Consider the following 27,612-nt stretch of genomic DNA (forward strand, 5'->3'; position numbering starts at 1 on the left):
CAGTCCCAGCACCGAACCTTGTGGTATCCCACTGGTCACCGCCTGCCATTCCGAAAGGGACCCGTTTATCACTACTCTTTGCTTTCTGTCAGCCAGCCAATTTTCAATCCAAGTCAGTATTTTGCCCCCAATACCATATGCACTAATTTTGCTCACCAATCTCCTATGTGGGACTTTATCAAAGGCTTTCTGAAAGTCCAGGTACACTGCATCCACTGGTTCTCCCTCGTCCATCTTCATAGATAAATCCTCAAAAAATTCCAGAAGATTAGTCAAGCACGATTTCCCCTTCGTAAATCCATGCTGACTCTGACCTATCCTGTTACTGCTTTCCAAATGAGTCGTAATTTCATCTTTTATAATTGACTCCAGCAGCTTTCCCACCAGAGACGTCAGGCTAACCGGTCTATAATTCCCTATTTTCTCGCTCCCTCCTTTTTTGAAAAGTGGGACAACAATGAGCCACCCCCCAATCCGCAGGAACTGATCCTGAATCTATAGAACATTGGAAAATGATTACCAATGCGTCCACGATTTCTAGAGCCACCTCCTTAAGTACCCTGGGATGCAGACTATCAGGTCCCGGGGACTTATCAACCTTCAGACCTAACAGTCTATCCAACACCATTTACTGCCTAATATAAATTCCTTTCAGATTATCTATTACCCTAGGCTGGGGCCAATTTTCCCTGGAGCGTCAGAGGTTAAGGGATGACTTTACAGAAGTTTATAAAATCATGAGGGGCATGGATAGGCTAAATACACAAGACCTTTTCCCTGGGGTGGGAGGAGTGCAGAACTACAGGGCATAGGTTTAAGGTGAGAGGGGAAAGATTTAAAAGATACCTACAGGCAACATTTTCATGCAGAGAGTGGTATGTGCACGGAATGATCTGCCAGAGCAAGTGATGGAGGCTGGTACAATTGCAACATTTAAAAGGCATCTGGATGGGTATATGAATGGAAAGGGTTTAAAGGGATATGGGCTAAATGCTGGCAAATGGGACTAAATTTATTCAGAATATTTGGTTGGTATGGACAAGTTTGACCGAAGGGTCTGTTTCCATGTATATTTCTCTAGGACTCTATATGCACTACAACTGTTCTGCATATTACATAATGAGTAAAGTTACAGCATCAGACACAATTTTAAAAAACCTAATGTGAGAAATATACCGTTTTTGAAAACTTGTACGGTCAAAGTGTACAATACAAACTAGGTTTCCATGCCAAATAAAGAGACATCCAGCAATTACTCTCATCCTGGGTAGGTTTTAACCAAAGTTACATGCTCAGTCCAAACTTTCAAATAGGCACAGCAATAGTCCTGACTCCATTTTCTCAAACTTTAGCCAAAATAGCCTCCAAGGAATATTACAAACAATTGGCTTATTTCAAATACTAACACCGCTACAATATATCTTCACAGAAAATCACACTTAAACCAATGCACTTTCATGTTCTTCTGCCACAGTCTTCACTCCGGACTTCAAAATGGTCCTACCAATGACAGACCAAACAGTGCTCCGTACTAGCATCATACAATATTTTTCCAGAAACTAGAAAGACAAAAACCTGCAATTTTATTTATTTGTATTTTTGATTGTTGTAACAAGCACAATGCAACAAATCTAAAGCTCACCTTTACAGTTAATGGAAAGAACGCTAACAAAATATTATTCCTGAAGATAAGGGCTAATCTTAAACACAGACAGTAATATTAATTCCAGAAACTGAATGCAACACTTACAGTGCAGCGTGAGTTTTATCTTGTTGAGCTCTCAAAATGCTGGCACTGCCTTCCTTCCCATGCACAGTCCTATTCACAAATTGAAAGAAATTTGATATTATTTCTTCAAGTGAAATACAATATTTGTTCTTCCATCTATTCATCCCAGTAAGATTATCAGGGTTTAATAATCCATATGTGTTACAGAGGTCTCATATTAAATCCTGTTTTGTGCTGAGTATCATAATATGAAGATTGGTTTGAGAGAAAGAGTCAAACCAGGTTTCATGCCCTGATGTGTCTTTACTGCCTTTTGCTGAAAAGTGCCTGTTGTGATTGTAAGCTCCCCAATAACCAGATTTTTTTTTGCCTAACTTATTTTCAGTTACACATAAAGGATGCCTGTTTGGACCAGACAGGAGAGAGTCAACGTGCAGTCTCCCCGAGGGAAGAAAATAACAGGAAATTTTGTAATATTAAACAACTGACTGGGCACCCCTAAAGACATAAAACATTTATCCAGTGAGTAGCCGAGCGGGCAGATCTGAAAAATGTTCCAATCTTTGCTGAAGATGCTATTGTAGGTAACAAAAAGGGACCTCGCCAAAAACCTACTCTGCAATCCACATACTATTCTAACCTGGAACGATATTGCTGTTCCTCTGCTTGTCATCAGATCAAAGTCCTGGAGCTCTCTTTTCTACTGTTTTATGGTTGTAATGACACTCTAGGGACTGCTCCAGAGCAGCATGGTACTCAGTAAGGACTGATGAGCTGCTCCTGACCTTGATAAATTAAGTGTGCTTTTCACTGGTCCAGATATCCAGCAAAAATCCAAAGACAAAAAAAATTCATCTGCAGAAATCAGATTCAAGGGAGGGGTGGCATAGTGATCATCTCAGTGGGCTAGTAATTCAGACTGGGGACCTGGTTTCAAATCCCACCATAGCAACTTGAATAATTTAAATTCAATTAATGTATAATATAATGTAACTATCGGCCGGTGAGCCTGACGTCAGTGGTAGGGAAGCAACTACAGAAGATACTGAGGGATAGGATCTATTCCCATTTGGAAGAAAATGGGCTTATCAGTGATAGGCAACATGGTTTTGTGCCGGGAAAATCATGTCTTACCAACTTAATAGAATTCTTTGAGGACGTGACAAAGTTGATTGATGAGGGAAAGGCTGTAGATGTCATATACATGGACTTCAGTAAGGCATTTGATAAGGTTCCCCATGGCAGGCTGATGGAGAAAGTGAAGTCACATGGGGTCCAGGGTGTGCTAGCTAGATGGATTAAAAAAAACTGGCTAGGCAACAGGAGACAGCGGAGTAGTAGAAGGGAGTTTCTCAAATTGGAGACCTGTGACCAGTGGTGTTCCACAGGAATCTGTGCTGGGACCACTGTTGTTTGTGATATATGTAAATGATTTGGAGGAAGATGTAGGTGATCTGATCAGCAAGTTTGCTGATGACACGAAGATTGGTAGAGTAGCAGATAGTGAAGGGGACTGTCAGAGATTACAGCAGAATATAGACAGACTGGAGAGTTGGGCAGATAAATGGCAGATGGAGTTCAATCCAGGCAAATGCGAGGTGATGCATTTTGGAAGATCAAATTCAAGGGCGAACTATACAGTAAATGGAAAAGTCCTAGGGAAAATTGAAGAAGAGAGAGATCTGGGTGTTCAGGTCCATTGTTCCCTGAAGGTGACATCGCAGGTCAATAGGGTGGTCAAGGCGGCATATGACATGCTTTCCTTCATTGGACGGGGTATTGAGTACAAAACTTGACAGGTCATGTTGCAGTTGTATAGGACTTTGGTTCGGCCACATTTGGAGTACTGTGTACAGTTCTGGTCACCACATTACCAAAAGGATGTGGATGCTTTGGACAGGGTGCAGAGAAGGTTCTCCAGGATGTTACCTGGTATGGAGGGTGCTACTTGTGAAGAGAGGTTGAGTAGATTAGGATTATTTTCATTAGAAAGACGGAGATTGAGGGGGGAAACCTGACTGGAGGTCTACAAAATCATGAGGGGTATAGACAGGGTGGATAGCAAGAAGCTTTCTCCCCCAGAGTGGGGGACTCAATTACTAGGAGTCATGAGTTCAAAGTGAGAGGAGGAAAGTTTATGCATGGAAAGTTCTTTACACAGAGGGTGGTGGGTGCCTGGAACGCATTGCCAGCGGAGGTGGTAGATGCAGACACGTTAGTGTCTTTTTAGATATATTTGGACAGGTACATGGATGGGCAGGGAGCAAATGGACACAGACCCTTAGAAAATAGATGACAGGTTAAACAGAGGATCTCGATCGGTGCAAGCTTGGAGGGTTGAAGGGCCTGTTCTTGTGCTGTAATTTTCTTTGTTCTTTGTATATTGTATACACATATACCTGTACATCAGTAATGGTGCCATGAAATCACCAACAACTGACCTGAAACCCATCTGGTTCACTAATGTCCTTCCCTGATCTAGCCTGCATATGATTCTAGATCCACAGCAATTCCTTACTCTTAATGCCCTCTAAAATAGGCCCCAGTTCAAGAGCAACAAGGGATAATCAACAAATTATCCAGCAACTATCACTTTCCATGAGTGAAGACAAAAAAAGATTTTTCATTTCATTTTTTGCAAATATATCCATGCCTATTTAGGTCTTGCTTCTCATTATCAATGGCATTTGACTGGCAGTATTTGGGTTCATAAAATGTTAGAAACAAAAACAGAAATTACTGGAAAAATCTCAGCAGGTCTGGCAGCATCTGTGGAGAAGAATCAGAGTGGAGTCCAGTGACCCTTCTTCAGAACTCTGCCGAACTTAAAATGTTAGATTAAGTTTCAAAAATGGCTGTTCTTGATAAGGTTGCTGACTTCTGGTCTAGGCTCACAAATCTAAAACAGGCATTTAGGAACGTAGTAAATGTGTGGCTTTAACTCGAATTTATCAAACATTTCAGTATAAATGATGAGAAAGCAAGCAAGTTTTGAGAAGATTTGTAGCTCAGGTTGTTGAGGTTCTGGATGTGAGTTTGCTCGCTGAGCTGGAAGGTTCATTTTCAGACATTTCGTCACTTTCTTTTTAATTGAAAAAATTTACTTTATTCGTAAGATGTACCAAAAATAAAACATATTTACACATCTACCCAGTCATGCAAGCCACTCCGGGTTACCCAGGGGGTACATACACCAACTAAAGGAAAAAAAAAGGACAAAAAAACAAAGCAAAGAAAACACCCCTGCAGTCGTCACCCCGCACAGTCCCCGTTGGCCCCCTGACCAGTTGGGGAAGGCGCCAGCTGGGCCCAGTTACCAGATAGGGTTCTTTTTTCTATTCTGGACGAGGGGTTTCATACGGTGGTCTTTCCCCACCGCGCCTTGGCGGCAGCTGCCCCAAGCTTTAGCGCGTCCCTCAGCACGTAGTCCTGGACCTTGGAGTGCGCCAGTCTGCAACACTCGGTCGGGGTCAGTTCTTTCAGCTGGCAGACCAGCAAGTTGCGGGGCAGACCAAAGAGCGTCTTTCACCACATTGATGGTCCTCCAGGCGCAGTTGATGTTGGTCTCGGTGTGCGTCCCCGGAAACAGCCCGTAGAGCACGGAGTCCCGCGTCACGGAGCTGCTCGGGACGAACCTCGACAAATACCACTGCTTCCCCCTCCAGACCTCCTGCGCACAGGCACACTCCAGAAGGAGGTGATAGACAGTCTCGTCCCCCCCGCAGCCGCCTCGAGGGCAGCGTGCGGTGGTGCAGAGATTCTGGGCATGCATAAAGGATCTCACTGGCAGAGCCCCTCTCACCGCCAGCCAAGCAATGTCCTTGTGCTTGTTGAAAGTTCTGGCGATGAGGCATTCTGCCAAACGACTTTGGCAGTCTGCGTGGGGAACCACACGACGGGATCCACCCTCTCCTTTTCCCAAAGGGTCCCGAGGATACTACGTGCTGACCACTGCCTGACGGCCTTGTGGTCAAAGGTGTTTCCTTTCAAAAATTTCTCCACGAAGGACAGGTGGTACGGAACGGTCCAACTACTCGGAGCGTTCCGCGGCAACGAAGCCAGGCCCATCCTTCGCAACACCAGGGACAGATAGAACCTCAGTAAGTAGTGACACTTCTTGTTTGCGTACTGAGGATCTACGCACAGCTTGATGCAGCCGCACACAAAGGTAGCCGTCAGGGTGAGGGTGGCGTTTGGTACACCCTCTCCCCCATTTTCCAGGTCTTTGTACATGGTGTCCCTGCGGACCAGGTCCACCCTCGACTCCCAAATGAAGTGGAAGATGGCCCGGGTGACTGCAGTGGTGCAGGTCCAGGGAACAGGCCAGGCCTGTGCCACATACAACTGTACTGAAAGCCCCTTGCACCTGACAACCAGGTTCTTACCCGCGATGGAGGGGGACCGGAGGGTCCACCTGCCCAGCTTCTGCTTCAATTTGGTGATACGCTCCTCCCAAGTCTTAGTGCACGCCCCAGCTCCAGCAAACCAAACACCCAGCATCTTCAGGTAGTCTGTCCTGACGGTGAAGGGGATGAAGGAGCGGTCGTCCCAGTTCCCGAAGAACATGGCCTCGCTATTACCCCTATTGACTTTGGCACCCGAGGCCAGTTCAAACTGGCCGCAGATGTCCAATAGTCTACTCACCGACCGACGATCGGTGCAGAAGACGGCGACATCATCCATGTACAGGGAGGTCTTGACCTGAAGGCCTCCGCTGCCTGGGATAGTCACGCCCTTCAGGCTCACGTCCTTCCTGATGGAGGCGGCAAAGGGCTCCACACAGCACACAAACAAGGCAGGAGAGAGTGGGCAGCCCTGCCTGACTCCAGATCTAACAGGAAAACTGTCTGATTCCCACCCGTTGATCGAGACTGCGCTAACGATGTTGGCGTAGAGCAGCCGGATCCAATTGCGGATGCCCTCCCCGAACCCCAATTTGGAGAGGACGTCCCTCATTAAGCATGAGACACCCTGTCGAAGGCCTTCTCCTGGTCCAGGCTGACGAGGCAGGTGTCCACCCGCCTGTCCTGTACGTAGGCGATCGTATCCCTGATGAGCGTGAGGCTCTCAGCGATCTTCCTGCCCGACACAGCACAGGTTTGGTCAGGGTGAATCACTGACTCCAGGACAGACCTGACCCCGTTGGCTATGACCTTGGCCAGGATTTTGTAGTCTACGTTCAAAAGTGAAATGGGACGCCAATTCTTAATTTCTTCCCTCTCCCCCTTCCTCTTGTAAATGAGGGTGATGATGCCCTTCCTCATGGACTTGCACATTTCCCCTGCCCAAAGCACACTATCGTACACCTCCAGCAGGCCCTGGTCGACCAGGTCCCACAGAGCAGAATACAGCTCGACCGGTAAGCCATCGCTTCCGGGAGTCCTATTCCTCTCCATGGACTTGAGGGCTCTGGTCAGCTCGTCCAGGGATATCGGCCGGTCCAGCAACTCCCTCGTGCCGTCGTCTAAGACCTCCGTGATAGACGACAGGAACGACTGGGGGGCCGTGCTGTCCGTGGGCTTCGTGTCGTACAGTCCGGCATAGAAGGATCTGCTGATCCTCAAAATGTCGGGCCGAGACGACGTCACCGAGCCGTCGTCCTCCTTCAGCCGGCTAAGCACAGAGCTCTCTTTGTCCACCTTCTGAAAGAAGAAACGCGAGCACATCTCGTCCTGCTTCACCGAGTGGACCCTGGACCGGAAGATTATCCGGGAGGCCTCCACGGCGAAGAGCGAGGCGTGCTGGCCCCTCACCTCGTGGAGGTCCTCCGTGACATCGACTCCCATCAACTGCAAAAGGAGCAGGTTCTGCACCCTTTTCTGGAGTCGCGACAGCTTTCCCCGCCTCTCTCTTGCCTTCTGAACACCCTTGAGGACAAAGAACCTCTTGATGTTCTCCTTCACCGTCTCCCACCAGTCGCCTGGAGACTCAAAGAGGGGTTTCACAGTTCTCCAACCGGCGTACTCCCTCTTAAGCTCCTCAACGTTCTCTGGGGTCAACAGAGTCGTGTTGAGCTTCCATGTCCCCTTGCCGGCCAGCTGGTCGTCCTGTAAGTGACAGTCGGCCAGCAGGAGGCAGTGGTCAGAGAAAGACACCGGCTCGACGCCGGTGGACCTGACCGAGAACGCCCGTGACACAAACAGGAAGTCTATCCTTGAGCGAATACACCCGTCTGGCCGCGACCAGGTGTACCTCCGCTGCGCTCCGTCTGCAGGGGTGCTGAAGACATCAAGCCGCTTGGCGTCCTTCACCGTGCCCATCAGGAATCTGAATGTGACGTCCAGTTGACTCCCCCCACCTGCTGTCCCCACGCCGGATCTTCCATCTGCATCGATGATGCAGTTGAATGTGTACAATGATGCAGTTGAAGTCTCCGCCTAGGATGACCGGCCTGGACATAGCCAGCAGGGGTGGAAGCCGCTGCAGGATGGCCAACTGCTCACTCCGTACCGCTGGGGCGTACACGTTGATCAGCCTCAGGGGAGCATTCCTGTAGGTGACGTCAGCCACTAGGAGGCGGCCCCCCCCCCACCACCTCCTGAACGTGAGAGATGGTGAAGTTGCACCCCCGCAGCAGAATAGCCAGGCCCGAGGAGCGACAGTCGTTACCCCCCGACCAGATCGAAGGCCAACAGGGCCAGGCGCCGGACCATTTCCCGTACCTGCCAAGGTGCGGTATCCCGCACTCCTGCGGAAATAGGAGGTCCGCCTCGATGGTGGTCAGGTAGGCCAACGTGGATACACATCTTGCAGTGGACCTGACACTGCGCACATTAATGCTCGCAACTCGTACCCCCATTGTGGGCAGTGACCGCAGTACCCTCCCCAAGTCCAAGGTCCAGCCCCTCCATGCCCATTGCCCAGGCTAACTGCTGGACGCTCTCTGGGCTCAGGAAACCGTCCGTGCTGCCTTCCGGGTGGCATCCTCCCGTCAGGGGTGCGGAGGCAGGAGGGTCCGGCTCCGGGTCAGGCTGGGGACGCGCTGTTTCCTCCTTCCCACCTGGAAGTTCCGGGGGGCCCTCCAGTGCCCCAGCGGCACTTGACTGGGTGTCGGAGGGAGCCTCAGGACGCCTCCCGTCACCTGGAAGCAGGGTGCTGCTTTCCTTCTCCCTCGAGATCTTTAACTTCTGCTTCGGGTGGGCCCTCTCCGAATCCCCCTCGTCAGAGGAGCTCTTATAGCCCCCTCGTAGCTGCCTCTTCCCGCCTGTTGGTTGCGGTTCCTGGGCCCGTCGACGCACCTTCCTCCTCGCTTTCCGTGTGTGTGTGTGTGTGTGTGTGTGTGTGTGTGTGTGTGTGTGTGTGTGTGTGTGTGTGTGTGTGTGTGTGTGTGTGTGTGTGGTGGAGAGCGGAGCCTGCAGGGGTGCTTTGCTGGCCTCGGGCCCATCCTGCGGGGCTGGGCCCTCCTGCTCATTAGTGGGGTCCTTGCTGGGCCCTGGTGCCTTCCTCTCCTCCAGGGGCGCTGGCCCCACATTACCCCTGCCGGCGACCTGGGTGTAGGTGATCCCCCGCTGCGGGCATGCCCTATAGAGGTAGCCCGCTTCCCCGCAAAGGTTGCAGCTTTTCTCTTGTGGGAAATCCTTTGCAAGGTGTCCCTCCTCCCTGCAGATGGTGGCTTTGCAGTCGGCCGCCACGTGACCTGACCTACCACAGGCATGGCAGACTTTAGGTTGCCCTACATAGGTCAGGTCGCCCTTGCTCCCGCCGATCGCGAAGCTGGACGGTGGGTGGACGACATTCCCATCCGCACCCAACCTCAGCGTCACCTTGACCTGCCTCTTACTCGTCCAGATGCCAAAGGGGTCCATGATGTCAGTTAGGTCCCCTTCCACCTTCACGTACCTTCCGAGGAAGGTCAGGACATCAACTGCTGGCACATGCGGGTTGTACATGTGTACAGTCACCATACGGCTCCTCTGCGCTGGCATCACAAACAGCGGGACAGCGGTCAATACAGAGAGGGGGCCCTCACCTCCTTTCTCCTTGAAAACTGCCAGGAAGCACTCGCAAAGCTTGGCACTCCTGAAGGTCACGTCGTAAAAACCTCCTCCGGGGAAATCCTGCAGGCAGTAAATGTCCGCAGCAGCGAACCCACAACAGTCCAACAGGACCCTCTTCACGAAGAAGGTGCGGTCCACAGGTGTGCCTTCATCCACCTTCTTTACAGAAACACGGATGGTGTTCCGGACCCCCTGACCTGGGGCACGAGCACTTGCCGCAGCCATCGTTGCAGGCTGGCTGCTCCCCTGAACCAGCGTTAGGCCAAAGCCAGCATTAAGATCCACTGGTCGCAAGGGTGCACAGCCAACCCGACGTCCTCCTTTCACCTCCAAGACAGTACTCTCCTCCTCTCGGTCCACAAGAGAATGGTTCTTTATTTTGTTCCAGATGTAAGCTGGTTCACTGAGCTTGAAGGTTCGTTCCCAGACGTTTTGTCACCATTCTAGGTAACATCATCAGTGAGCCTCCGGTGAAGCACTGGTGTTATGTCCCGCTTTCTATTTATCTGTTTAGGTTTCCTTGGGTTCGTGATGTCATTTCCTGCATTGGTGATGTCATTTCTTGTTCTTTTTCTCAGAGAATGGTAGATTGGCTCCAAATCAACATGTTTGTTGATGGAGTTCCAGTTGGAATGCCATGCTTCTAGGAATTCTCCTGCATGTCTCTGTTTGGCTTGTCTTAGGATGGATGTGTTGTCCCAATCAAAGTGGTGTCCTTCCTCATCTGTATGTAAGGATACGAGTGATAGTGGGTCATGTCTTTTTGTGGCTAGTTGATGTTCGTATATCCTGGTGGCAAGCTTTCTGCCTGTTTGTCCATGGTAGTGTTTGTCACAGTTCTTGCAAGGTATTTTGTAAATGAAGTTTGTTTTGCTTGTTGTCTGTATAGGGTCTTTTAAGTTCATTAGCTGCTGCTTTAGTGTGTTGGTGGGTTTGTGGGCTACTGAGATGCCAAGAGGTCTGAGTACTCTGGCAGTCATTTCCGAAATGTCTTTGATGTAGGGAAGAGTGGTTATGGTTTCTGGGCAGGTTTTGTCTGTTTATTTGGGTTTGTTGCTGAGAAATCGGCAGACTGTGTTCATTGGGTACCGGGTCTTTTTGAATACGCTGTATCGGTGATTTTCTTCTGCTCTTCGTAGTTCCTCTGTGCTGCAGTGTGTGGTGGCTCGTTGAAATAACGTTCTAATGCAGCTTCGTTTGTGGGTGTTGGGATGGTTGCTCCTGTCATTCAGAATTTGGTCCGTATGTGTTGTTTTCCTGTAGACGCTGCTTTGAAGTTCCCCATTGGCTGTTCGCTCTACTGTGACATCTAGGAATGGCAGTTTGTTGTTGTTCGCCTCCTCTTTTGTGAATGTTATGCCAGTAAGGGTATTATTGATGGTCTTGAATATTTCCTCTAATTTGTTTTGTTTAGTGATGACAAAGGTGTCATCCACATAGCGGACCCAAAGTTTGGGTTGGATGATTGGCAGAGCTGTTTGTTCAAGTCTCTGCATTACCACCTCTGCTAAGAACCCTGATATCGGAGATCCCATGGGTGTTCCACTGGTTTGTCTGTAGGTTTTGTTGTTGAAAGTGAAGTGGGTGGTAAGGCATAGGTCCACTAGCTTGATGATGTTGTCCTTGCTGATGAGGTTGGTGGTGTCTGGTGTATGTGTCTTTGGTTTTTCAAATAGTGTAGTCAGTGTTTCTTTGGCCAGGCTGATGTTGATGGATGTGAACAGGGCTGTTTCGTCAAAGGAGACCATTATTTCATCCTCTTCTATCTTGGTGTCTTTGATGGTGTTCAGGAATTCTTGGGTTGAGTGAATGGAGTGGCACAAGTCTTCTACTAGGTGTTTTAGTCTTTGGTGTAGTTCCTTGGCTAATCTGTACGTTGGTGTTTCCAATAGCGAGACTATGGGTCTGAGGGGGGGCTCCTGGTTTGTGAATTTTTGGTAGTCCGTAGAAGCGTGGTGTGTTAGATCCATCTGGTTTCATTTTTTGTAAGTGTCTCTTGTTTAATTCTCCAGATTTTTGAATTTTTTTGAGTAAGGCGAAACGTCTGAAAATGAACCTTCCAACTCAGTAAGCAAACTTACATCCAGATGAGAAAGCAACTAAAATTGTTGTGTTCAAAGAACACACAGTTACAAAATTTGCCAAGAAAGCAAAATGAGGCAGCAAGTTTCTGTGACAGTGAATAGTACAGTACAACTACATGCCCATGATTCTTGTTGTTATATTACAAATTTCAGCTACACAAAGTACAGATGGGGAATGAGAAAGAGAGACCTAAATTTCATGCACTTCTCAAGTACTATCAATTGGCAAAAGGGAGAACTGGTTTCTTGTATTTGTAGTAGGACCATCCAAAGTTTTTGAACTTCCAAATGCCAACTGGATCACTCACAAAAGATTTTGAAAATAAAAGTGTATTTATATTCATAAAAGTGTTAACCTTTCTTGCCAGTTCAAATTTCTAATTCCATTTCTGTACTAGATCCCCTTAATAATAAAGTAATAAAACCCCAGGCAAAAAGGCTTAATAAAACCACATTCAGTTCAACATGCATCAGGAGTTATGCGATAGTCAAGATATAACACAAAAATAACAATTTATATGCACTCACAACGGTGCAGTTACTCAATTGGAAGACTAAAAGTGAAGACTTTTCAATTTCAGCTACTACACTAACATTTTTAGCACGATTTTTTTTCCCTTATCCATACAGTTAAGAACTTCTGTTACTATACACATCTATGGCTGGGTTAGTCAGCCATTTTTAGCACAGTAATATAACATTCAATTAAGTATTCAAATAAAAAAAATGAGATTCTTTAACAAGGGTAATCCAATATAAAGCCTGTGGGCCAGATTTAACCTATCACGTATCTCTACCCAGCCCAAGCAGACATCTTCAAAACATAAGTACTGCAAGTGCAAGTGAAAGATTCTGCATGGAGATGCTCCTTCAATCACTGATAATTTCCCACTATGTGGGACAGAGAAATTCAGTGATTGGAAAAGCAGCAAGCAGTGCAGATGAGATTGGTTTAATTCAATCAAGGCTGAAACACTGGAACAGCAGAAGTGGATCTGCCAGGGAGGGTTGTGGGCAGGTCAGGGAAAGAGGCTTAATGTAGCCATTGAGTTGGTAGGGTGGAGAGACAAGGCTGGCATATAGGTTCCAGGCCAAAAGGAGAATGCAGTCATGATGCAGAAGCAGTTCACTGTGCCCATGGGTGATGTGGGATGGGATAGGATAAGACGGAGGCAGCAGGATCACAAGGGACAGCAAGTGTAAGAGCGAGGACATGGGGGAACAAACGTGTATCTGAATATTTGTACGTACTCGACAGTCTCTGCAAAACTCCATCCACATATTGGGCTGGGAAAGAAAGACCTAAGCCAAAAGAGGTCTGCTCATCTCCCACACACTATGATTTTCGCCAAAGCCATAGCTATGCCAACAGCATAGCTTCTTTTCGTGTTCCCTGATAACGAAGTTTCATGGCTGAATCTATCTCCATCTCTAGTTCTGTTCTACATAAAGAGAAAAAACATTAAAAAGTGCAGAGCTAGCTAATTATGGTCATTTTTATTAATTAAGCTTAAATTATCAATTTATTGCATTGACCGATTTTGCTCAAAATCTTTTCCATATCTCAACTTTCACTTTGAAATTTGTGCTTAATATTGTGCCAAGGTTTATCTTTCCAAAATATTTCATCGCAAGACAAGTTAAATATGGCCCCTTCTGCAACAGGATGGACAAAGCGTAACCTTTAACCTGAATTAAACAATTGATTTTTTTGTGATAAATGGCATCATCTTTCTTTAAATCATGCTTCACTTTATCCACAACCAAAGCAGTGGATTAGAATCCTGGAACACTCTTGCTAATGGTTCTGCGGGTGTACCCACGCCAGACCGACAGCAGTGATTCCAGAAGGTAGCTCACCACTTCTGAAGACATTTGCTAACAACTAGTGGCATTGCCAACAAAACTTACATCCCACGCACGAGTCTTTGAAAATCACCCATTTCAATGTCTGTTGTATATGCCAGTCTAAGACTGAGAAGTGTCAGGGCAATCTGCAAGCAAGCATTTGCTTTTTGTTTCGCAAATTTCCAACACATCATAGCTAAAGTCAAGAATTCACTCTGAGAAAGACTGTTAATACAAATTCACTGTATAACATTTAGCATCTCAATAAACTGCACCATGTAACATGCGTTGTTGGAAATATTAAATAAGCCAGTATTCTAGGATACACAATTAATACACTTTTCAACCTTGGCTTTAATCAATCACTTAGTTACTTCTGGTAATTCAACAATGTCTTGCATTATATAGCAACTTTAACATAGCAACATGTCTCAAGTTGCATAAAAACAACATTAATTAAATGCATTCTACCAATTCACAGAAGGACAGATGACCAAAAGCTTTAAAGAAACACTTTAAAAGGAGACAAAATGGGGGAGAAAAAGGGTGGTGACATTGAGGAATGGATTTCCAGAGGTTAGGGCCAAGGTAGACAAAAATATGTGAAGCTATGATTAAGAGCAAGAGGCAGGAATTGAAGGAGCACAGGAGTCTCAAAAGCTTGCAGGGCTTAAGGAGATTTGCAAAGATAGAATGAGGCAGGGCCTTGAAGTGAGTTAAAAATAATGATGAGAATTTTACATTTTAAAAATTAGACCATGGTCAGAATGAAAACCAGCATAGGTCACAATACAGGGGTGATGAATGAATCAAGCTTGGTGCAAATTACTGGGGCTAGAGATTAAGGCAATCAGCACGATGGGAATCCGGCAAGAAGGACTGCATGTAGTTATTGGGTAGGTAACTCTACACTGTATTTGTACAACCCTAATTTAGCTTGTAGTTGAAATCAACAGTATAAATTCTGTAATTGCTTGCCTTACATATCTTCTAATCAACCTGGTTAGAGATGTTATTAGACACCTCTGAAACTTAATCCCAGGCTTTCTTGTTCACAGGTAAGGATATTTCCACTGTGTCATAATAGCACTTAGCTACGAGCCTAAAGCACAGTTTTCTTTTGCTTTTTTAAAAATTATTAACCACCAGTAAAACACCCATGCAGCCAATGCAAAGTCCATTTTGGGCAGTGCAAACTATCAAAGGTGTAAGGCAACAGGAAGAGTGAGAAGGGACTACATCAACATGGACTGTACCCCCTGTGGCGCCCACCTATCTCTGAAGGCATGGATTGCATTGATGGGACGCTTCCAGGATATCCAGGCACGAACATAACCATAGAAGAGGGGCAGTCAGCAGATATGAACCCCTCCACAGACCACTGCCTGGACCCGTTTTAGCCAGTGTGACAAAAACCAGGAGGAAATCATCCCTCACACCCCCTCCCCACAATAACGACCAAAACAGAATTCCCCTCATCCTCACGTACCACCCCATCAACCTCCAGATCCAACGCATCATCCTCTGACACTTCCACAATCTGCAATCCAACCCCACCACCAGAAACATTTTTCCTTCCCCACACTTATCTGCTTTCAGGAGGGACCACTCTCTCCATGCCTCCCTTGTCCCGTCCACACTCCCCTCCAGCCCCTGGCACTTTTCTCTGCAACCGCAGGGAGTGCCACACCTGCCCATATACCTCCCCCATCATCCCCATCCCAGGCCCCAAGAAGACGTTCCACATCAAGCAGATGTTCACCTGCACATCTGCTAATGTGGTATACTGATCCGCTGTTCCCACTGTAGTGTCCTCTACATCGGGGAAACCAAGCGAAGGCTTGGGGACCACTTTGCAGAACACCTACACTTGGTTCGCACTAAACAACTGCACCTCCCAGTTGCGAACCATTTCAACTCCCCCTCCAATTCCGCAGACGACACATCCATCCTGGGCCTCCTGCAGTGCCACAACTATGCTCCCCGAAGGTTGCAGGAATAGCAACTCATATTCCGCTTGGGAACCCCACAGGCTAATGGTATCAATGTGGACTTCACAAGGTTCAAAATCTCCCCTCCCGCTACCCCATCCCAAAATCAGCCCAGCTTGTCTCCACCTCCCTAACCTGTCCTTCCTCCCACCTATCCCCTCCTCCTACCTCAAGCCCCACCCCCATGTCCTACCTACTAACCTCATCCCAACTCCTTGACCTGTCCGTCCTCCCTGGACTGACCTGTGTCCTCCCTACCTCCCCGCCTACACTCACCTTTACTGGCTCCATCCCCACCTCTTTGACCTATCCTCTCGGCCTACCTTCTCCTCTATCCATTTTCCTTCCGCCTCCCCCTCTCTCCCTATTTATTTCCGAACACCCTTCCCCTTCCCCTCCCCCTCCCCCATTTCAGAAGAAGGGTCTAGGTCTGAAACGTCAGCCTTCCTGCTCCTCTGATGCTGCTTAGCCTGCTGTGTTCATCTAGCTCTACACCTTGTTATCTCAGGAAATCCACAAGGATGTCTTCCGATCTGCCCACATCCCTCTGTACTGGATATCCAAAGATCAGGAGCATAAGGCTGAAGTGCAACCAAAAACACAACAAAAGGTTTTTCAAATAACTCAGAAGGGAATGCAAATGCAAACAGCCAATATAAACATCGCCTACAGACAAAGATTTTTCTTTTAAAAGGTTGCAGTGAAACAGATTAATTAATAAGCAGCTGAAATTGGATCCTCATTAAGTGACTCAAATAGGCTTGTTTTGTTGAGAGTCCATATAAGTAGCCAGTCTGCAATAGGGTTCTGGAGTTAAATGGAGAGGGGGAACGAGGGGGGAACGAGGGGGGAACGAGGGGGGAACGAGGGGGGAACGAGGGGGGAACGAGGGGGGAACGAGGGGGGAACGAGGGGGGAACGAGGGGGGAAGAGGTTTTTTTTGCCCAACCAAAACAACTGATTAGTGAGTATTTCAACTCTTTAGGGAAAAGTTAATGTCTTTAGTTTGGGTGAAGGGTAGTGCTGCCGCCTTCTCACCACCACCCCCCCATTAAGAATAGCTTAAGCATGAGTGATACTGATATAGAAAAGACTTACAATGAAACGTAAAAAGCAGGGAAATGAAGGGTCCAGGCCTAAAATGTTGATTCTCCTGCTCCTCTGATGCTGCCTGACCTGTGTGTTTTCCCCCAGCTCTATGCTATGTTGATTAATAAAATATGGCAAAGTTGGCATTTTGGGTGATATGGTCCTACAGCAGCATGTGGGAATGGCTAAACAAGTAGTTGATCAAGGGTGCACTTAGTTGCTGCAAGTGTTTGCAGTTTGAGCGATTTCAGATGAGTTGAGCAGGAGTGTAAGCTGTAGACACCCTTGCATCAGGGAGGATGAAACTGTCAAATACTTTCCTCCTAGAAGCAGTGATACCCTTGTTATGTAATTCAAACTGTTCCTATGGTCAGGAACTGGTGCATGTGACTGTTGGGTAAGCAACTATGGGAATCCAAATAGTAGCTCTTTTGGCCTTTGCAATTATTCAACAGTAATATGCCCCTGGCAAGCTGAGGTCTGCAGGAGGAATAGGAAACTGACCATGGAATCATAATATGGAGTGCCACTAGGAATATAGATGACACTTTCCCTTGCATGAATATTGTTCTCTGGCTATGAATGTGTTCTGAAGACTGCTTGCCTGATAATGTGGTAAGAACATCTCTCCAGGGCTGTGAAGGAAAATGGAATGGGAGGCATGGCATTCAGTTGTTGGAATTTATTAGGTCCAATGCCTTTGGTAGCACCAGCAGTCTGCTGGAAGACTGCAAACACTTGAGAGCTGAACTTAAAATGTAGAACCAAGTAACTTGAATGTACCTGAACAACTAAACAAGGTTTTATATTTTGAAAAATAAAATTTGGCTCAAAAGTACCCATGGGAGGAATAGATTTGTTTGTGGGTCACCAACATTAGAATAAAATGATAGTAGTCCAGTGGGACAAGCTCTGCCTGAGCGATATTGGGATCAGTGCCCAATTGAATAACTGGGGCTATAGAGGGGTTTTAAACTAATTTGAGTAGGTAAGAATTCTGCAAGGGGAAATGTGTGGCCTTAAAAAGCAAAAGGATTTGGTGGGATAGGAAGCATGAAAGTGAACAAGCAAATACAAATAGGGTCTGAGGAAATGAGAAATGTTAAAAGGCAAAATTCAAGGGCTCTTGAATGCGCACAGTAGTTGGAACAACAAATTTAATAGCACAGATTAATGAGCATATTCTTCTAGCCACAGGACACATGACTACATGGTGATAGAAACTGAATGAAATGTAGAATATCAAAATTCTCTCACAGGCTAGAATAAGTAAAATAACCAGAAATGATCTTTGGAAGGATCTCTTGGGTTCCATAAGACTGAGATAAAAGTAAAATGGGAAGAGGAAACTGGGAGTAGTCCATTGGACTGAAGCTATTCTGCAGGATGGAGGGAAAAACTACAATATGATGGCATGTTTAACTGAGTTAGCTAATCACTGATTTTAATCTGCTCAGATTAGCAAAACAAAACTGGCAGAGGTAGCCACAAAGAATGTGTTGTGGGGATAGATTTCTTTAACACTGTATCCTACCAGGGATCAGGCTATTTTGGATCTGGTAACTGGCAAAGCCAGGTTAATTGTTTTTAGTAACTTTAGAAAAGTGGCTGACATTGTAGAACTTTTCACTTTCCTTGTGAGAAACCTATTGCTTTCCCCCATCCTAAAATAAGGACAACTTAGAAAGGAATGTGGACAGAGTTGGCTGAAGTAAAGTGGAAAAAGACTGTTAGCAGGAAAAACCATTATTGGGCAATGTTTTCTTAAAACACCTACCAATGATTCTCCAACACTTACCCTTGGCCAAAGAAGTTGAGGATGACACTAGTGTGGTCTTTAAAATGTGGTAAACCAAAGGACTGGGAAAGTTAATGAAACCTCAAAGGTCAGCCCCAAAAATGGCAAACTGTGTGGGACAGTAAGTGCTTCTTTAAATTTGGAGGTCAAAGCAAACACTGGCCCCTTTAGACTAAAGCTGGGGAAATAAGAGCTAGGAAAGATATTAAATACCATCCATGTCTTTCTGTGACAGTGTTTCAAAATTACTAAATGGGCATTTAGTAAAACAAGTTTTGAGACAAAACTCAGCTGGAATACTGAACAGTATGAAGGATCCCCTAGGATCACTGTACTGATAATGGGTACAGAGGAACTGCCTCCTGAGAAAAGTGCATTGGGCCTTTCTTCTCTGGAGTATAAGAAGCATGGGAGTTGACCCTATTGAAACAGTCAAGGTTCTTGGAACTTGAAAGAGTAGATACAGAAAAGTTGTTTTCTCTGGGGGAGGTGTGAAGAGAAGTTGAGGATTCAAGTCCAGCCAACCATTCATTGAATGGTGAAACCCAATCACTGGGCTTAATGGCCAATACCTGCTTTTCGTGGAGACTATTTGCTCAGCTTCAGCAGCTGAGTTGAGATTTGGAGTCCTACAATTAGACAGAAGTAGGTAGTTTAGGTGTTGTAGCAGAAATGGCTAAATGCTAAGTTCTAAATTGAAGAAAACTTGCATCACTTGTGACCTTTAATTTAACTGACACAGAAACCTGATTGTAATTATGGGAAAGAAACAGATTTGGGAGACCACACCACATTTGAAAACTTCAGAGAAGCATCTCTATTTGTCAGATGCTACAAACATTCAGTACCTTGATCCTGTTTTCTGATACAATTAGATTGCGACTAATCTGTACCACACCTCCACTAACATAAATATTTGCTGACTTTTTCTATTAACTTGTGTATTTGAGGGTTGTTAGCTATTTCTAAATCATGCCCTAAGTGATAAATCAAGTACATAGTCCTGAATGTCAGCAAATGCTGACTTAATTAATACTGGTTCAAAAGTCTTTACTTCCTTGCCTAACAATCGGTTGTTAAATTTCACTTTATCTAGCCTTTCAGTTATTTGGGATAACACATTCAGCTTTTGTCCTGTGTATGAAGTGCTATTTCCTGGCTTTACCTCTGAATGGTCTAACTGTAGTCTAAGATGTCTTCTATTCTGAATTCCACCACAGGAAGTACATTATCCATATCCTATCAAATGTTTCAACATTAACTCTAGTGTGACTCTTTAGAACTTCTCTTCTGAAGGGTTTCACTAGACTTAGAACATCAACTTTTTTCTCTCGCCACAGATGCTGACAAACTTATTTTTATTTCCTCCAGCAAATTTCAGACTTGCCAGCATAGCCAATAATTGTCTGACAGTTTAATCAATCTCAATTTTGATTATTTAATCAAAATCAATCCAAGTCTTATCCAAACAAGTGTTCAATCCATTACACTTCAAGTAAATCTGTATTACACCTGGTCCAAAACAATCTTTTAAAATGTGGTGACCAAAGCAAAACAAAAACAGATTACCTGAATGGCTGTAAATTGGGAGAGGGGAGTGTGCAGTGGGACCTGGGGCCATTTGTGCACCAGTCACTGTAGGTAAGCATGCAGGCGCAGCAATCGGTGAAAAAGGCAAATGGTATGTTGACCTTCATTGCAAAAGGTTGAGTTCAGGAGCAGAGGTGTATTTGCAGTTGTATAGTGCCTTGGTAAGACCACATCTGGAATATTGTACCATTTTGGTGTCCTTTTGAGGAAGGCTGCTCTTGCACTCAGGAATACAGTAAAGGCTTACCAGGCTGATTCCAGGGATGGCAGGTCTGACATGAGGAAAGATTAACTGACTAGGTTGGGACTTTTTTGCTGGAGGTATTAAGGAGGGATCTGAGACTTCATGAAATTCTAACAGGACTGGACAGGGTAAAGAATTGTCACTGGTGAACCTGTCCAGAATCAGGGGTCACAGTAGGGATTTGAGGTAGACAACTTAGAATGGAGATGAAGACTCACTACTTCACCCAAAACAGTGACCCTGTGGAATTCATTTGCACAGAAGTAGTTGATGCCAAAACGTTGAATGTATTCAAGAGACAACTCTAATTCACTTGGGGAATGGGATCAAAGGTTATTGGCCAACTCAATAGCCTAATCCTGCCTTCTCCCAATCAGCCATGACCATGAAGAATGTCAGAGCAGGCTCAAAGGGCCAAATGGCTACCTCCTGTTCCTGTCTTGTTTTTCCAATAGTTGGAAAACATTCTAATGCTACAGTTGATGCAAAATTTGTCATCTTGTTCAGCCATTTTATGGTGCACATCAGGTAGGCCATAAACCTAGACTTTCTGGCCTAGATACTATAGCACCACAAGTCCTACCCTTCAGCATAGTGGTCATCTGAGACAGACTAACATTTCAGTAAGCTTACTGCATTTAATAATGTGGTGTTTAGCACCATTCATCCTGGGGCATACCGAAGCACTAGTCAAAAAATACTTTTCTCCTAATCTTAATGTAGGAAAGCTGTAACACTAAGCATTAAGAACAACTGAGGCCCATCTGCTCAGCAAAAAACTTAATCTCTGAAAAGAAGATATTCCACTATTAGTTTTGACAATGTCAATTTACAACTGATTCTATATAGTCAACTCTTGTAAGTCACATTGGTTTAACAATACATAAGCATTTCATATTTATTCGTCCCCAGTGGCACTAAAGGACAGATGCTGGAGCATTGGAACAGGAAGACAAATGTACAGTCTTAAGTCTAATTATTAAGATGTCTCAAGACTTAATGAAGACCTGTTCAAGGTTTTAAGGTGAAGAAAATAGATGCTGGTTGGATCAATCAAATCAGATGATTGACCAGTTGGTGTGTACTTAATGTCCATACAGTTAGGTTAGTTCCAAATAATTTCAGTCACTATGCATTTTAAATATACTATGGAATTATACAATGAATTTACAAGTTGAAAGTGAACTTTAGTTTCCAACAGAACCATTTTTTCTTGAATGAAATATCAGTTGGTTAGTATTGAACTATTACCATTTTACTCATCTGTATTACAAAATCAGTTTGAGGTTTTCCTGAATTGGTCCATCTTTTACGTTTCCCAGAACATGAAGGCCATAATGAGAGCCTCTCAGGTGTATTCAGTACATTGTTCTAATTGCAACATTTACTGCCTATCTCACTTCAAATGCTGCCTGACCTGTTGAGTTTCTCAAATAGATTTAAATATCTGATCCACAATTTTTGTTGGTCTTTGATAGTTTTTATATCACCCAGAAGTAACTTCATTATGATGGCTTGAAAAAGGTCCTGCATGGAAACTTGCATGCTGCCCAGTCCAGAGTAATGAGGCTTTAAGAGAAAACACAGCACCTCCTACAGAACAGGTGAGCCTAGAATGTAAAAGGCCTGATTAATCTTGCTTCAGAAGGAAATAAGCTACCAAGCACAACTGATCTAAAACTGAGTGATAATGGGAACTGCAGATGCTGGAGAATCCAAGATCACAAAGTGTGGAGCTGGATGAATACAACAGGCCAAGCAGCATCTCAGGAGCACAAAAGCTGACGTTTCAGGCCTAGACCCTTCATCAGAGCTCTGAAGGGTCTAGGCCTGAAACGTCAGCTTGCGCTCCTGAGATGCTGCTTGGCCTGCTGTGTTCATCCAGCTCCACACTGTAATCTAAAACTGAGTTGAGTCATTCTACACTTGCCCCCACACCTCTGTCCTCACCCCTATCCCAGGCCCCAAGATGACTTTCCACATTAAGCAGAGGTTCACCTGCACACCTGCCAATGTGGTATACTGCATCCACTGTACCCAGTGTGGCTTCCTCTACATTGGGGAAACCAAGTGGAGGCTTGGGGACTGCTTTGCAGAACACCTCCGCTCAATTCGCAATAAGCAACTGCACCTGCCAGTCACAAACCATTTCCACTCCCCCTCCCATTCTTCAGATGACATGTCCATCGTGGGCCTCCTGCAGTGCCACAATGATGCCACCTGAGGGTTGCAGGAACAGCAACTCATATTCCGCTTGGGAACCCTGCAGCCCAATGGTATCAATGTGGACTTCACCAGTTTCAAAATCTCCCCTTCCCCCACCGCATCCCAAAACCAGCCCAGTTCGTCCCCTCCCCCCACTGCACCACACAACCAGCCCAGCTCTTCACCCCCCCCCCCCCACTCACTGGATCCCAAAACCAGTCCAACCTGTCTCTGCCTCCCTAACCTGTTCTTTCCCTCACCCCAAGCCGCACCTCCATTTCCTACCTACTAACCTCATCCCACCTCCTTGACCTGTCCGTCTTCCCTGGACTGACCTATCCCCTCCCTACCTATACACTCCTCTCCACCTATCTTCTTCTCTCCATCTTCGGTCCACCTCCCCCTCTCTCTCCCTTTCTATTCCAGAACCCTCACCCCATCCTCCTCTCTGAAGGGTCTAGACCCGAAACATCAGCTTTTGTGCTCCTGAGATGCTGCTGGGCCTGCTGTGATCATCCAGCCTCACATTTCGTTATCTTGGATTCTCCAGCATCTGCAGTTCCCATTATCACTGAGTCATTTGGTTTATGGTTTAGTTTTAACTAGGGATACAATTAGTCATGATGGTCAAAATCTCATGAAAGAGCTGAATGCTTTTTCTAAAATATAACTAGGTCAGAAAATGTCTGCAGTTTGCACTCCAGCTCAAACTGAGCACAAACAGCTGTGACAGTTACAGGAAGTTGAGTTTGTAGAATGTAGACATCCTGTATGCAGAAAAATTGTGTAGAACTGCATGATTACTTGCTGGGTGCAAAGGGGAACTACTATGCAATGAGTAAGTCATTTAGGAGACAAACCAAGTTCTAATTGACTTAAATTTCACTAAGAGCTGCTTCTAAATTGAGAGCAAACTAATATTTGGTAAAAGCAAAAATCAAAGGATCTGGATATGAGAAACTTACAATGGCTAAGTTACTAACCTAGAAACCTCATGATTCCACAACATGTTATGACAAACTATGAAACTCACTTGCATAATCTAGCATCACATTGTCATTGTATGGAGAGACATGGCCTAGTGGTATGGGTAGACTGCTGACCCACATAACATACTGGACCCTGGTTGAGGTCCCACCACACCATGTGGTGAAATTTTGAATTCAAAATTTCTGGAATTAACAACAGATTTGTGGTCATTAGATTCTTTATTTGTTGGAAAAACACATCTGGTTCACTTATTCCTTTTAGGGAAGGAAATGGCCATCCTTAATCTGTCTGATGTACACTTTTGGTTCCAGACCCACAGCAATGTGGTCGACTCTAGACTACCCCTTGCCCAATTAGGGATGGGCAACAAATGCTGCCTAACCAATGATGTCCTCATCTCATTAATGAATAAAGAAGAAAACCCCATGGTTCGCCCTCAGCCTTCAAGGAAAGAAATTCATCTCTACACAGCCTAGCCCATTTACAGCCAACCACAGCATGAGGTTGAAGTTGGTGCTCTCAAGACAATTTAAAGATGGGCAATAAGAGCAGTCCTGCAAACATCTGTTGCAAGAGCTACTGAAGCAAACAGATGGCCTTGAAGACTAAAGGCATAATAGTTTTACGCTGTAAAAACTTTGATTCTATATCAAAATCTCAATGCTGTTAAATTTATTTCAAAATGAGCAAGAACCTCCAGCTGCCTTAAGTACTATATATTTTGGAAAATTGAAGTGTAAGTGACACTTTTTTACTGTAAAGGAAAAAAATCCTTTTAGTAGAAAGAACACATGCAGATGTTCAACAAATTAAATATGGACAATTCTATGATGGAAGAGCATCCTTAAGTGCTTTGTCTCCACAGGTGCTGCAAGAACTGAGGTTTTTTTTCCAACAATTTGTTTTTGTCTCATTCTTTCAAATATACCTGTCCACTTCATATACTCAGTATATTAGTACAAAATTCCTCTACAGTGAACATCAGTGTGTCATCCTCTTTCCTTGATGTCTAGTTAACTCCCCTTTACCCAACCACAGCACTGATGTTGTTGCAACCCAAATGTTCTAACAATCCTACTGCTTCAGTTATTCTAACCTCTAAATCCATCCATAATCAACTGTGTAAGGATGATGCAATCATCTATGTTATAAACAAATACAAAGGATAACCCAGAGGCTGATTATACCCATGCGGGTCCAGCACCTCATCCTACTCATTAAGATTCCTTGCAAGAGCCACTGCTCCAAGCAACATTTCAGGTCACTGATCAACCAAGATACGTAACGTATTAGAAACTGTTCCTGTCAAAACGTTGTAGCACCTTGCCAAAATTAGCACAATGTTTCTGAATCTACCAGTAGAACTAGCTCCTGTAAAATTCTACTTGTACACGTATGAACAGTTAAAATATGTTCAATTAATATCCTCCACTTAACCTGACAAGAATATATTATTGCATTCATAAATTGCGAAATCCAGCATAGACACCACCATGATTGTACGGCCATTTAAAATCAACTGATTATCCTTTTAATTGTCAAGGCCTATATCCGTAAATCAGTATTGCACACAAGATATCTTAATCGTGAAAAATGCTGAATCGAATGTCATAATCTTTTAAATTATTTTGCAAGAATTCCAACAAAAATCTTTAAAATTGACGTTCAGTTTTATAAATGCACCTCGGTGTCATTGATTCAATTTGAACAACTTATTTTTAAACTAAGTCTTATTTTAAATTAATAACGTTTAAATGTCTTTAAGAGAACACGGCGTGCCAGCAATGTCGTAACTCACAGCCCGAGGGAATGAATTGCCAGAGTGCAGCATCTCCACATCTTTAAAAGATTATAAATCCCTTCAGAATTGCTTTAATCCGATTATCTCCCAAATAAATGATAAAATCAAGGCACTGTACAAACTAGACGCATGTCATATTTGAGATGAAGAGCTGATCGCTCACCGGTGCTTACCACAATGCTCTCCGGCGCTAGCACCCGATTCTGCCACTTATAATAGCAATTTGATACCGATTTACATTAAATAACACAGTATTCAAGTTTCAGTTTAGTTTGATTTTCCACTCCGCTAGAGTTTATAAACGACGCTTGAGTTATTCTTCACCACTGCTTTTATGAAAAAAAATTCTCACCCGCGTTTTAATCATTTCTAACGCTAATTTGTAATTAGGTTTGCTGATGCTAGGGTTGAACGAGTGAGACTTTTTCATAAAACATATAATTTATTGACGATCACCACTTTCGGACACCTACCTTCAGCGGTCCCGCTTTCTCCTCTTGTTTTTGCCGCCTCTGCCCAGTACCGGCACGCGCCGCCCCGCAACCGAACCTGCTGCTCTCCACCCCCCCGGAAGCCCCGCCTACGCGCCACAACCATTGGCTCAGGGCCTGCACCGCAGCGCCGAAACTCCTTCTCCTCATTGGACCTAGTGAATTGTCAATCAGATGTGGATTGCAGGTATTAGCCGTCGCGCGGAGACAGGGTGAAACTGCTCCGTGCCGTCGAAGTTTCACTTCAAAAAATATAAAAAGATCGGTAGGGCTACTGACTTAATTTTAAAGAGGTTAAATTTCAAAAATCACCAGTAGAAAAAAAAGCTTTTCACCCATGCCGACTCGCCCTTGACGGTTAAAATCATACCTTGAGTACGTTCAAAACAGAAATCAATAGACTTTTGGAGACTAAATGACATCAAGAAAAATGGGGATAGTAGAGGAAAACAGCTGTATGCTTTGATCTAAGTGAAAGACACAGCATACTCGCCAGGCTGAATGTCCTACTTACGTAACAAGGTATGGAGCTGGATGAACACAGCAGGCCAATCACGAAGGGTCTAGGCCCGAAACGTCAGCCTTCCTGCTCCTTTGATGCTGCTTGCCCTGCTGTGTTCATCCAGCTCCACACCTTGTTTATCTCGGATTCTCCAGCATCTGCAGTTCCTATTATCTCTGCCCTACTTACGTTCCTGTTACTGAGTAGGCATGCCCTCAAAATACAGGAGTGAGAGACAGAGGAGGGATGCACAGCCGCTCCTTGTTGTAAAGAAGAAAAGATTGGAGAATCTCAATTTCCTTCTTTCAGTCTAGATGAATATCATTTCGACATTAACCAGATGAAAGTTGCGTGCTGTTTGTTGTACACATAAAAGAACGCTAATTTAAATTACTTTGAAATAATAACTGAAAAGGGGCAGAGTGCTCACATTCAAATATTCTCAAAGAAAAAAAAGTTCTCTGCTTGAGAAAGGGTAACAAGACCATGAGAATTTTCCAAACGAGGTACTCGAGAGAAAAATCAAGATATAAAATAAAAGGTGAGCTTCAATTGTCACATAGCAGTTTCTCAGCTTTGATATTTACCAAATTTTCTTAACCTGGAAAATTAATTGATAGAATTACAGTAAAGCAGTGCCTTCAAACTTCAACTGTGTATAACACAGGTACAATATTCACAAAAATATTATCTCCATAAGCCTGTGGGTTACTTTTATTCTCAACTAGATTTTAGCAAATTTACCAAATAAGCAGCTTTTGAGTCTGGATTACATGCATCCTAATTCCCTGATGTTTCATTCAACTCAAAAAAAAAATCAATGCCCAAATTCTATCCCAAATTTGTGCCAAATTAGCCTATTGGACTTCCCTCCAACTGGTTTCCAATTCCTTCTTCATGATCACAAAAAACTATTGAAAATTACATGTTGACATTGTAACCATAGAGAATCTTTCTGTTTGAAATAGCTTCCATCCAAAAGTCTTCAATGCTTTCTTGGTTATAAACATGGGTGTCTGGCCCATGTAAAACTCAGATCATCTGTAGCTCCAGTGCCTAGCCTACCTAGGCTTGTTGGTCTAGAGTTTCTCCACTCTCCAACATCTCAAATTTGAAATTCGTTTAACTTCCCCTTCTTTTCTCCAATTTCCTCTTGCCACCCCAGAAGACATGATTGCGCTTCTCAAATTTTTGCGTTTTGTGCATCCACTGTTTCCTTGCTTTATCATCAATGGCTATGCATTCACTCATTG

At 44.7% G+C, this 27,612-nt stretch overlaps 1 protein-coding gene across 14 annotated transcripts in view; it reads right to left on the minus strand.

The window, feature by feature from the left end:
- The window catches only part of kcnab2a (potassium voltage-gated channel subfamily A regulatory beta subunit 2a), a 275,606-nt gene extending 249,360 nt beyond the window's left edge, over positions 1-26,246 (minus strand). For 7 of the 14 annotated variants that reach the window (XM_048561316.2, XM_048561314.2, XM_048561315.2 and 4 more), the window contains exons 1-2: positions 25,840-25,927; positions 1,751-1,819 (exon numbers count right to left, since the gene is read on the minus strand). The gene's annotated coding sequence lies outside the window, so the exon portion shown is untranslated. Of the gene's footprint in view, positions 1-1,750; positions 1,820-13,061; positions 13,253-25,363; positions 25,463-25,835; positions 25,938-26,227 lie in introns of those variants that run through there. The other 7 variants (XM_048561307.1, XM_059655603.1, XM_048561311.1 and 4 more) reach the window with 7 other exon arrangements.
- Between the last annotated feature and the right edge of the window lie 1,366 nt (positions 26,247-27,612).

The sequence above is a fragment of the Stegostoma tigrinum genome, chromosome 28 (genome assembly GCF_030684315.1).
Source record: "Stegostoma tigrinum isolate sSteTig4 chromosome 28, sSteTig4.hap1, whole genome shotgun sequence".
NCBI classification, from domain to species: domain Eukaryota; kingdom Metazoa; phylum Chordata; class Chondrichthyes; order Orectolobiformes; family Stegostomatidae; genus Stegostoma; species Stegostoma tigrinum.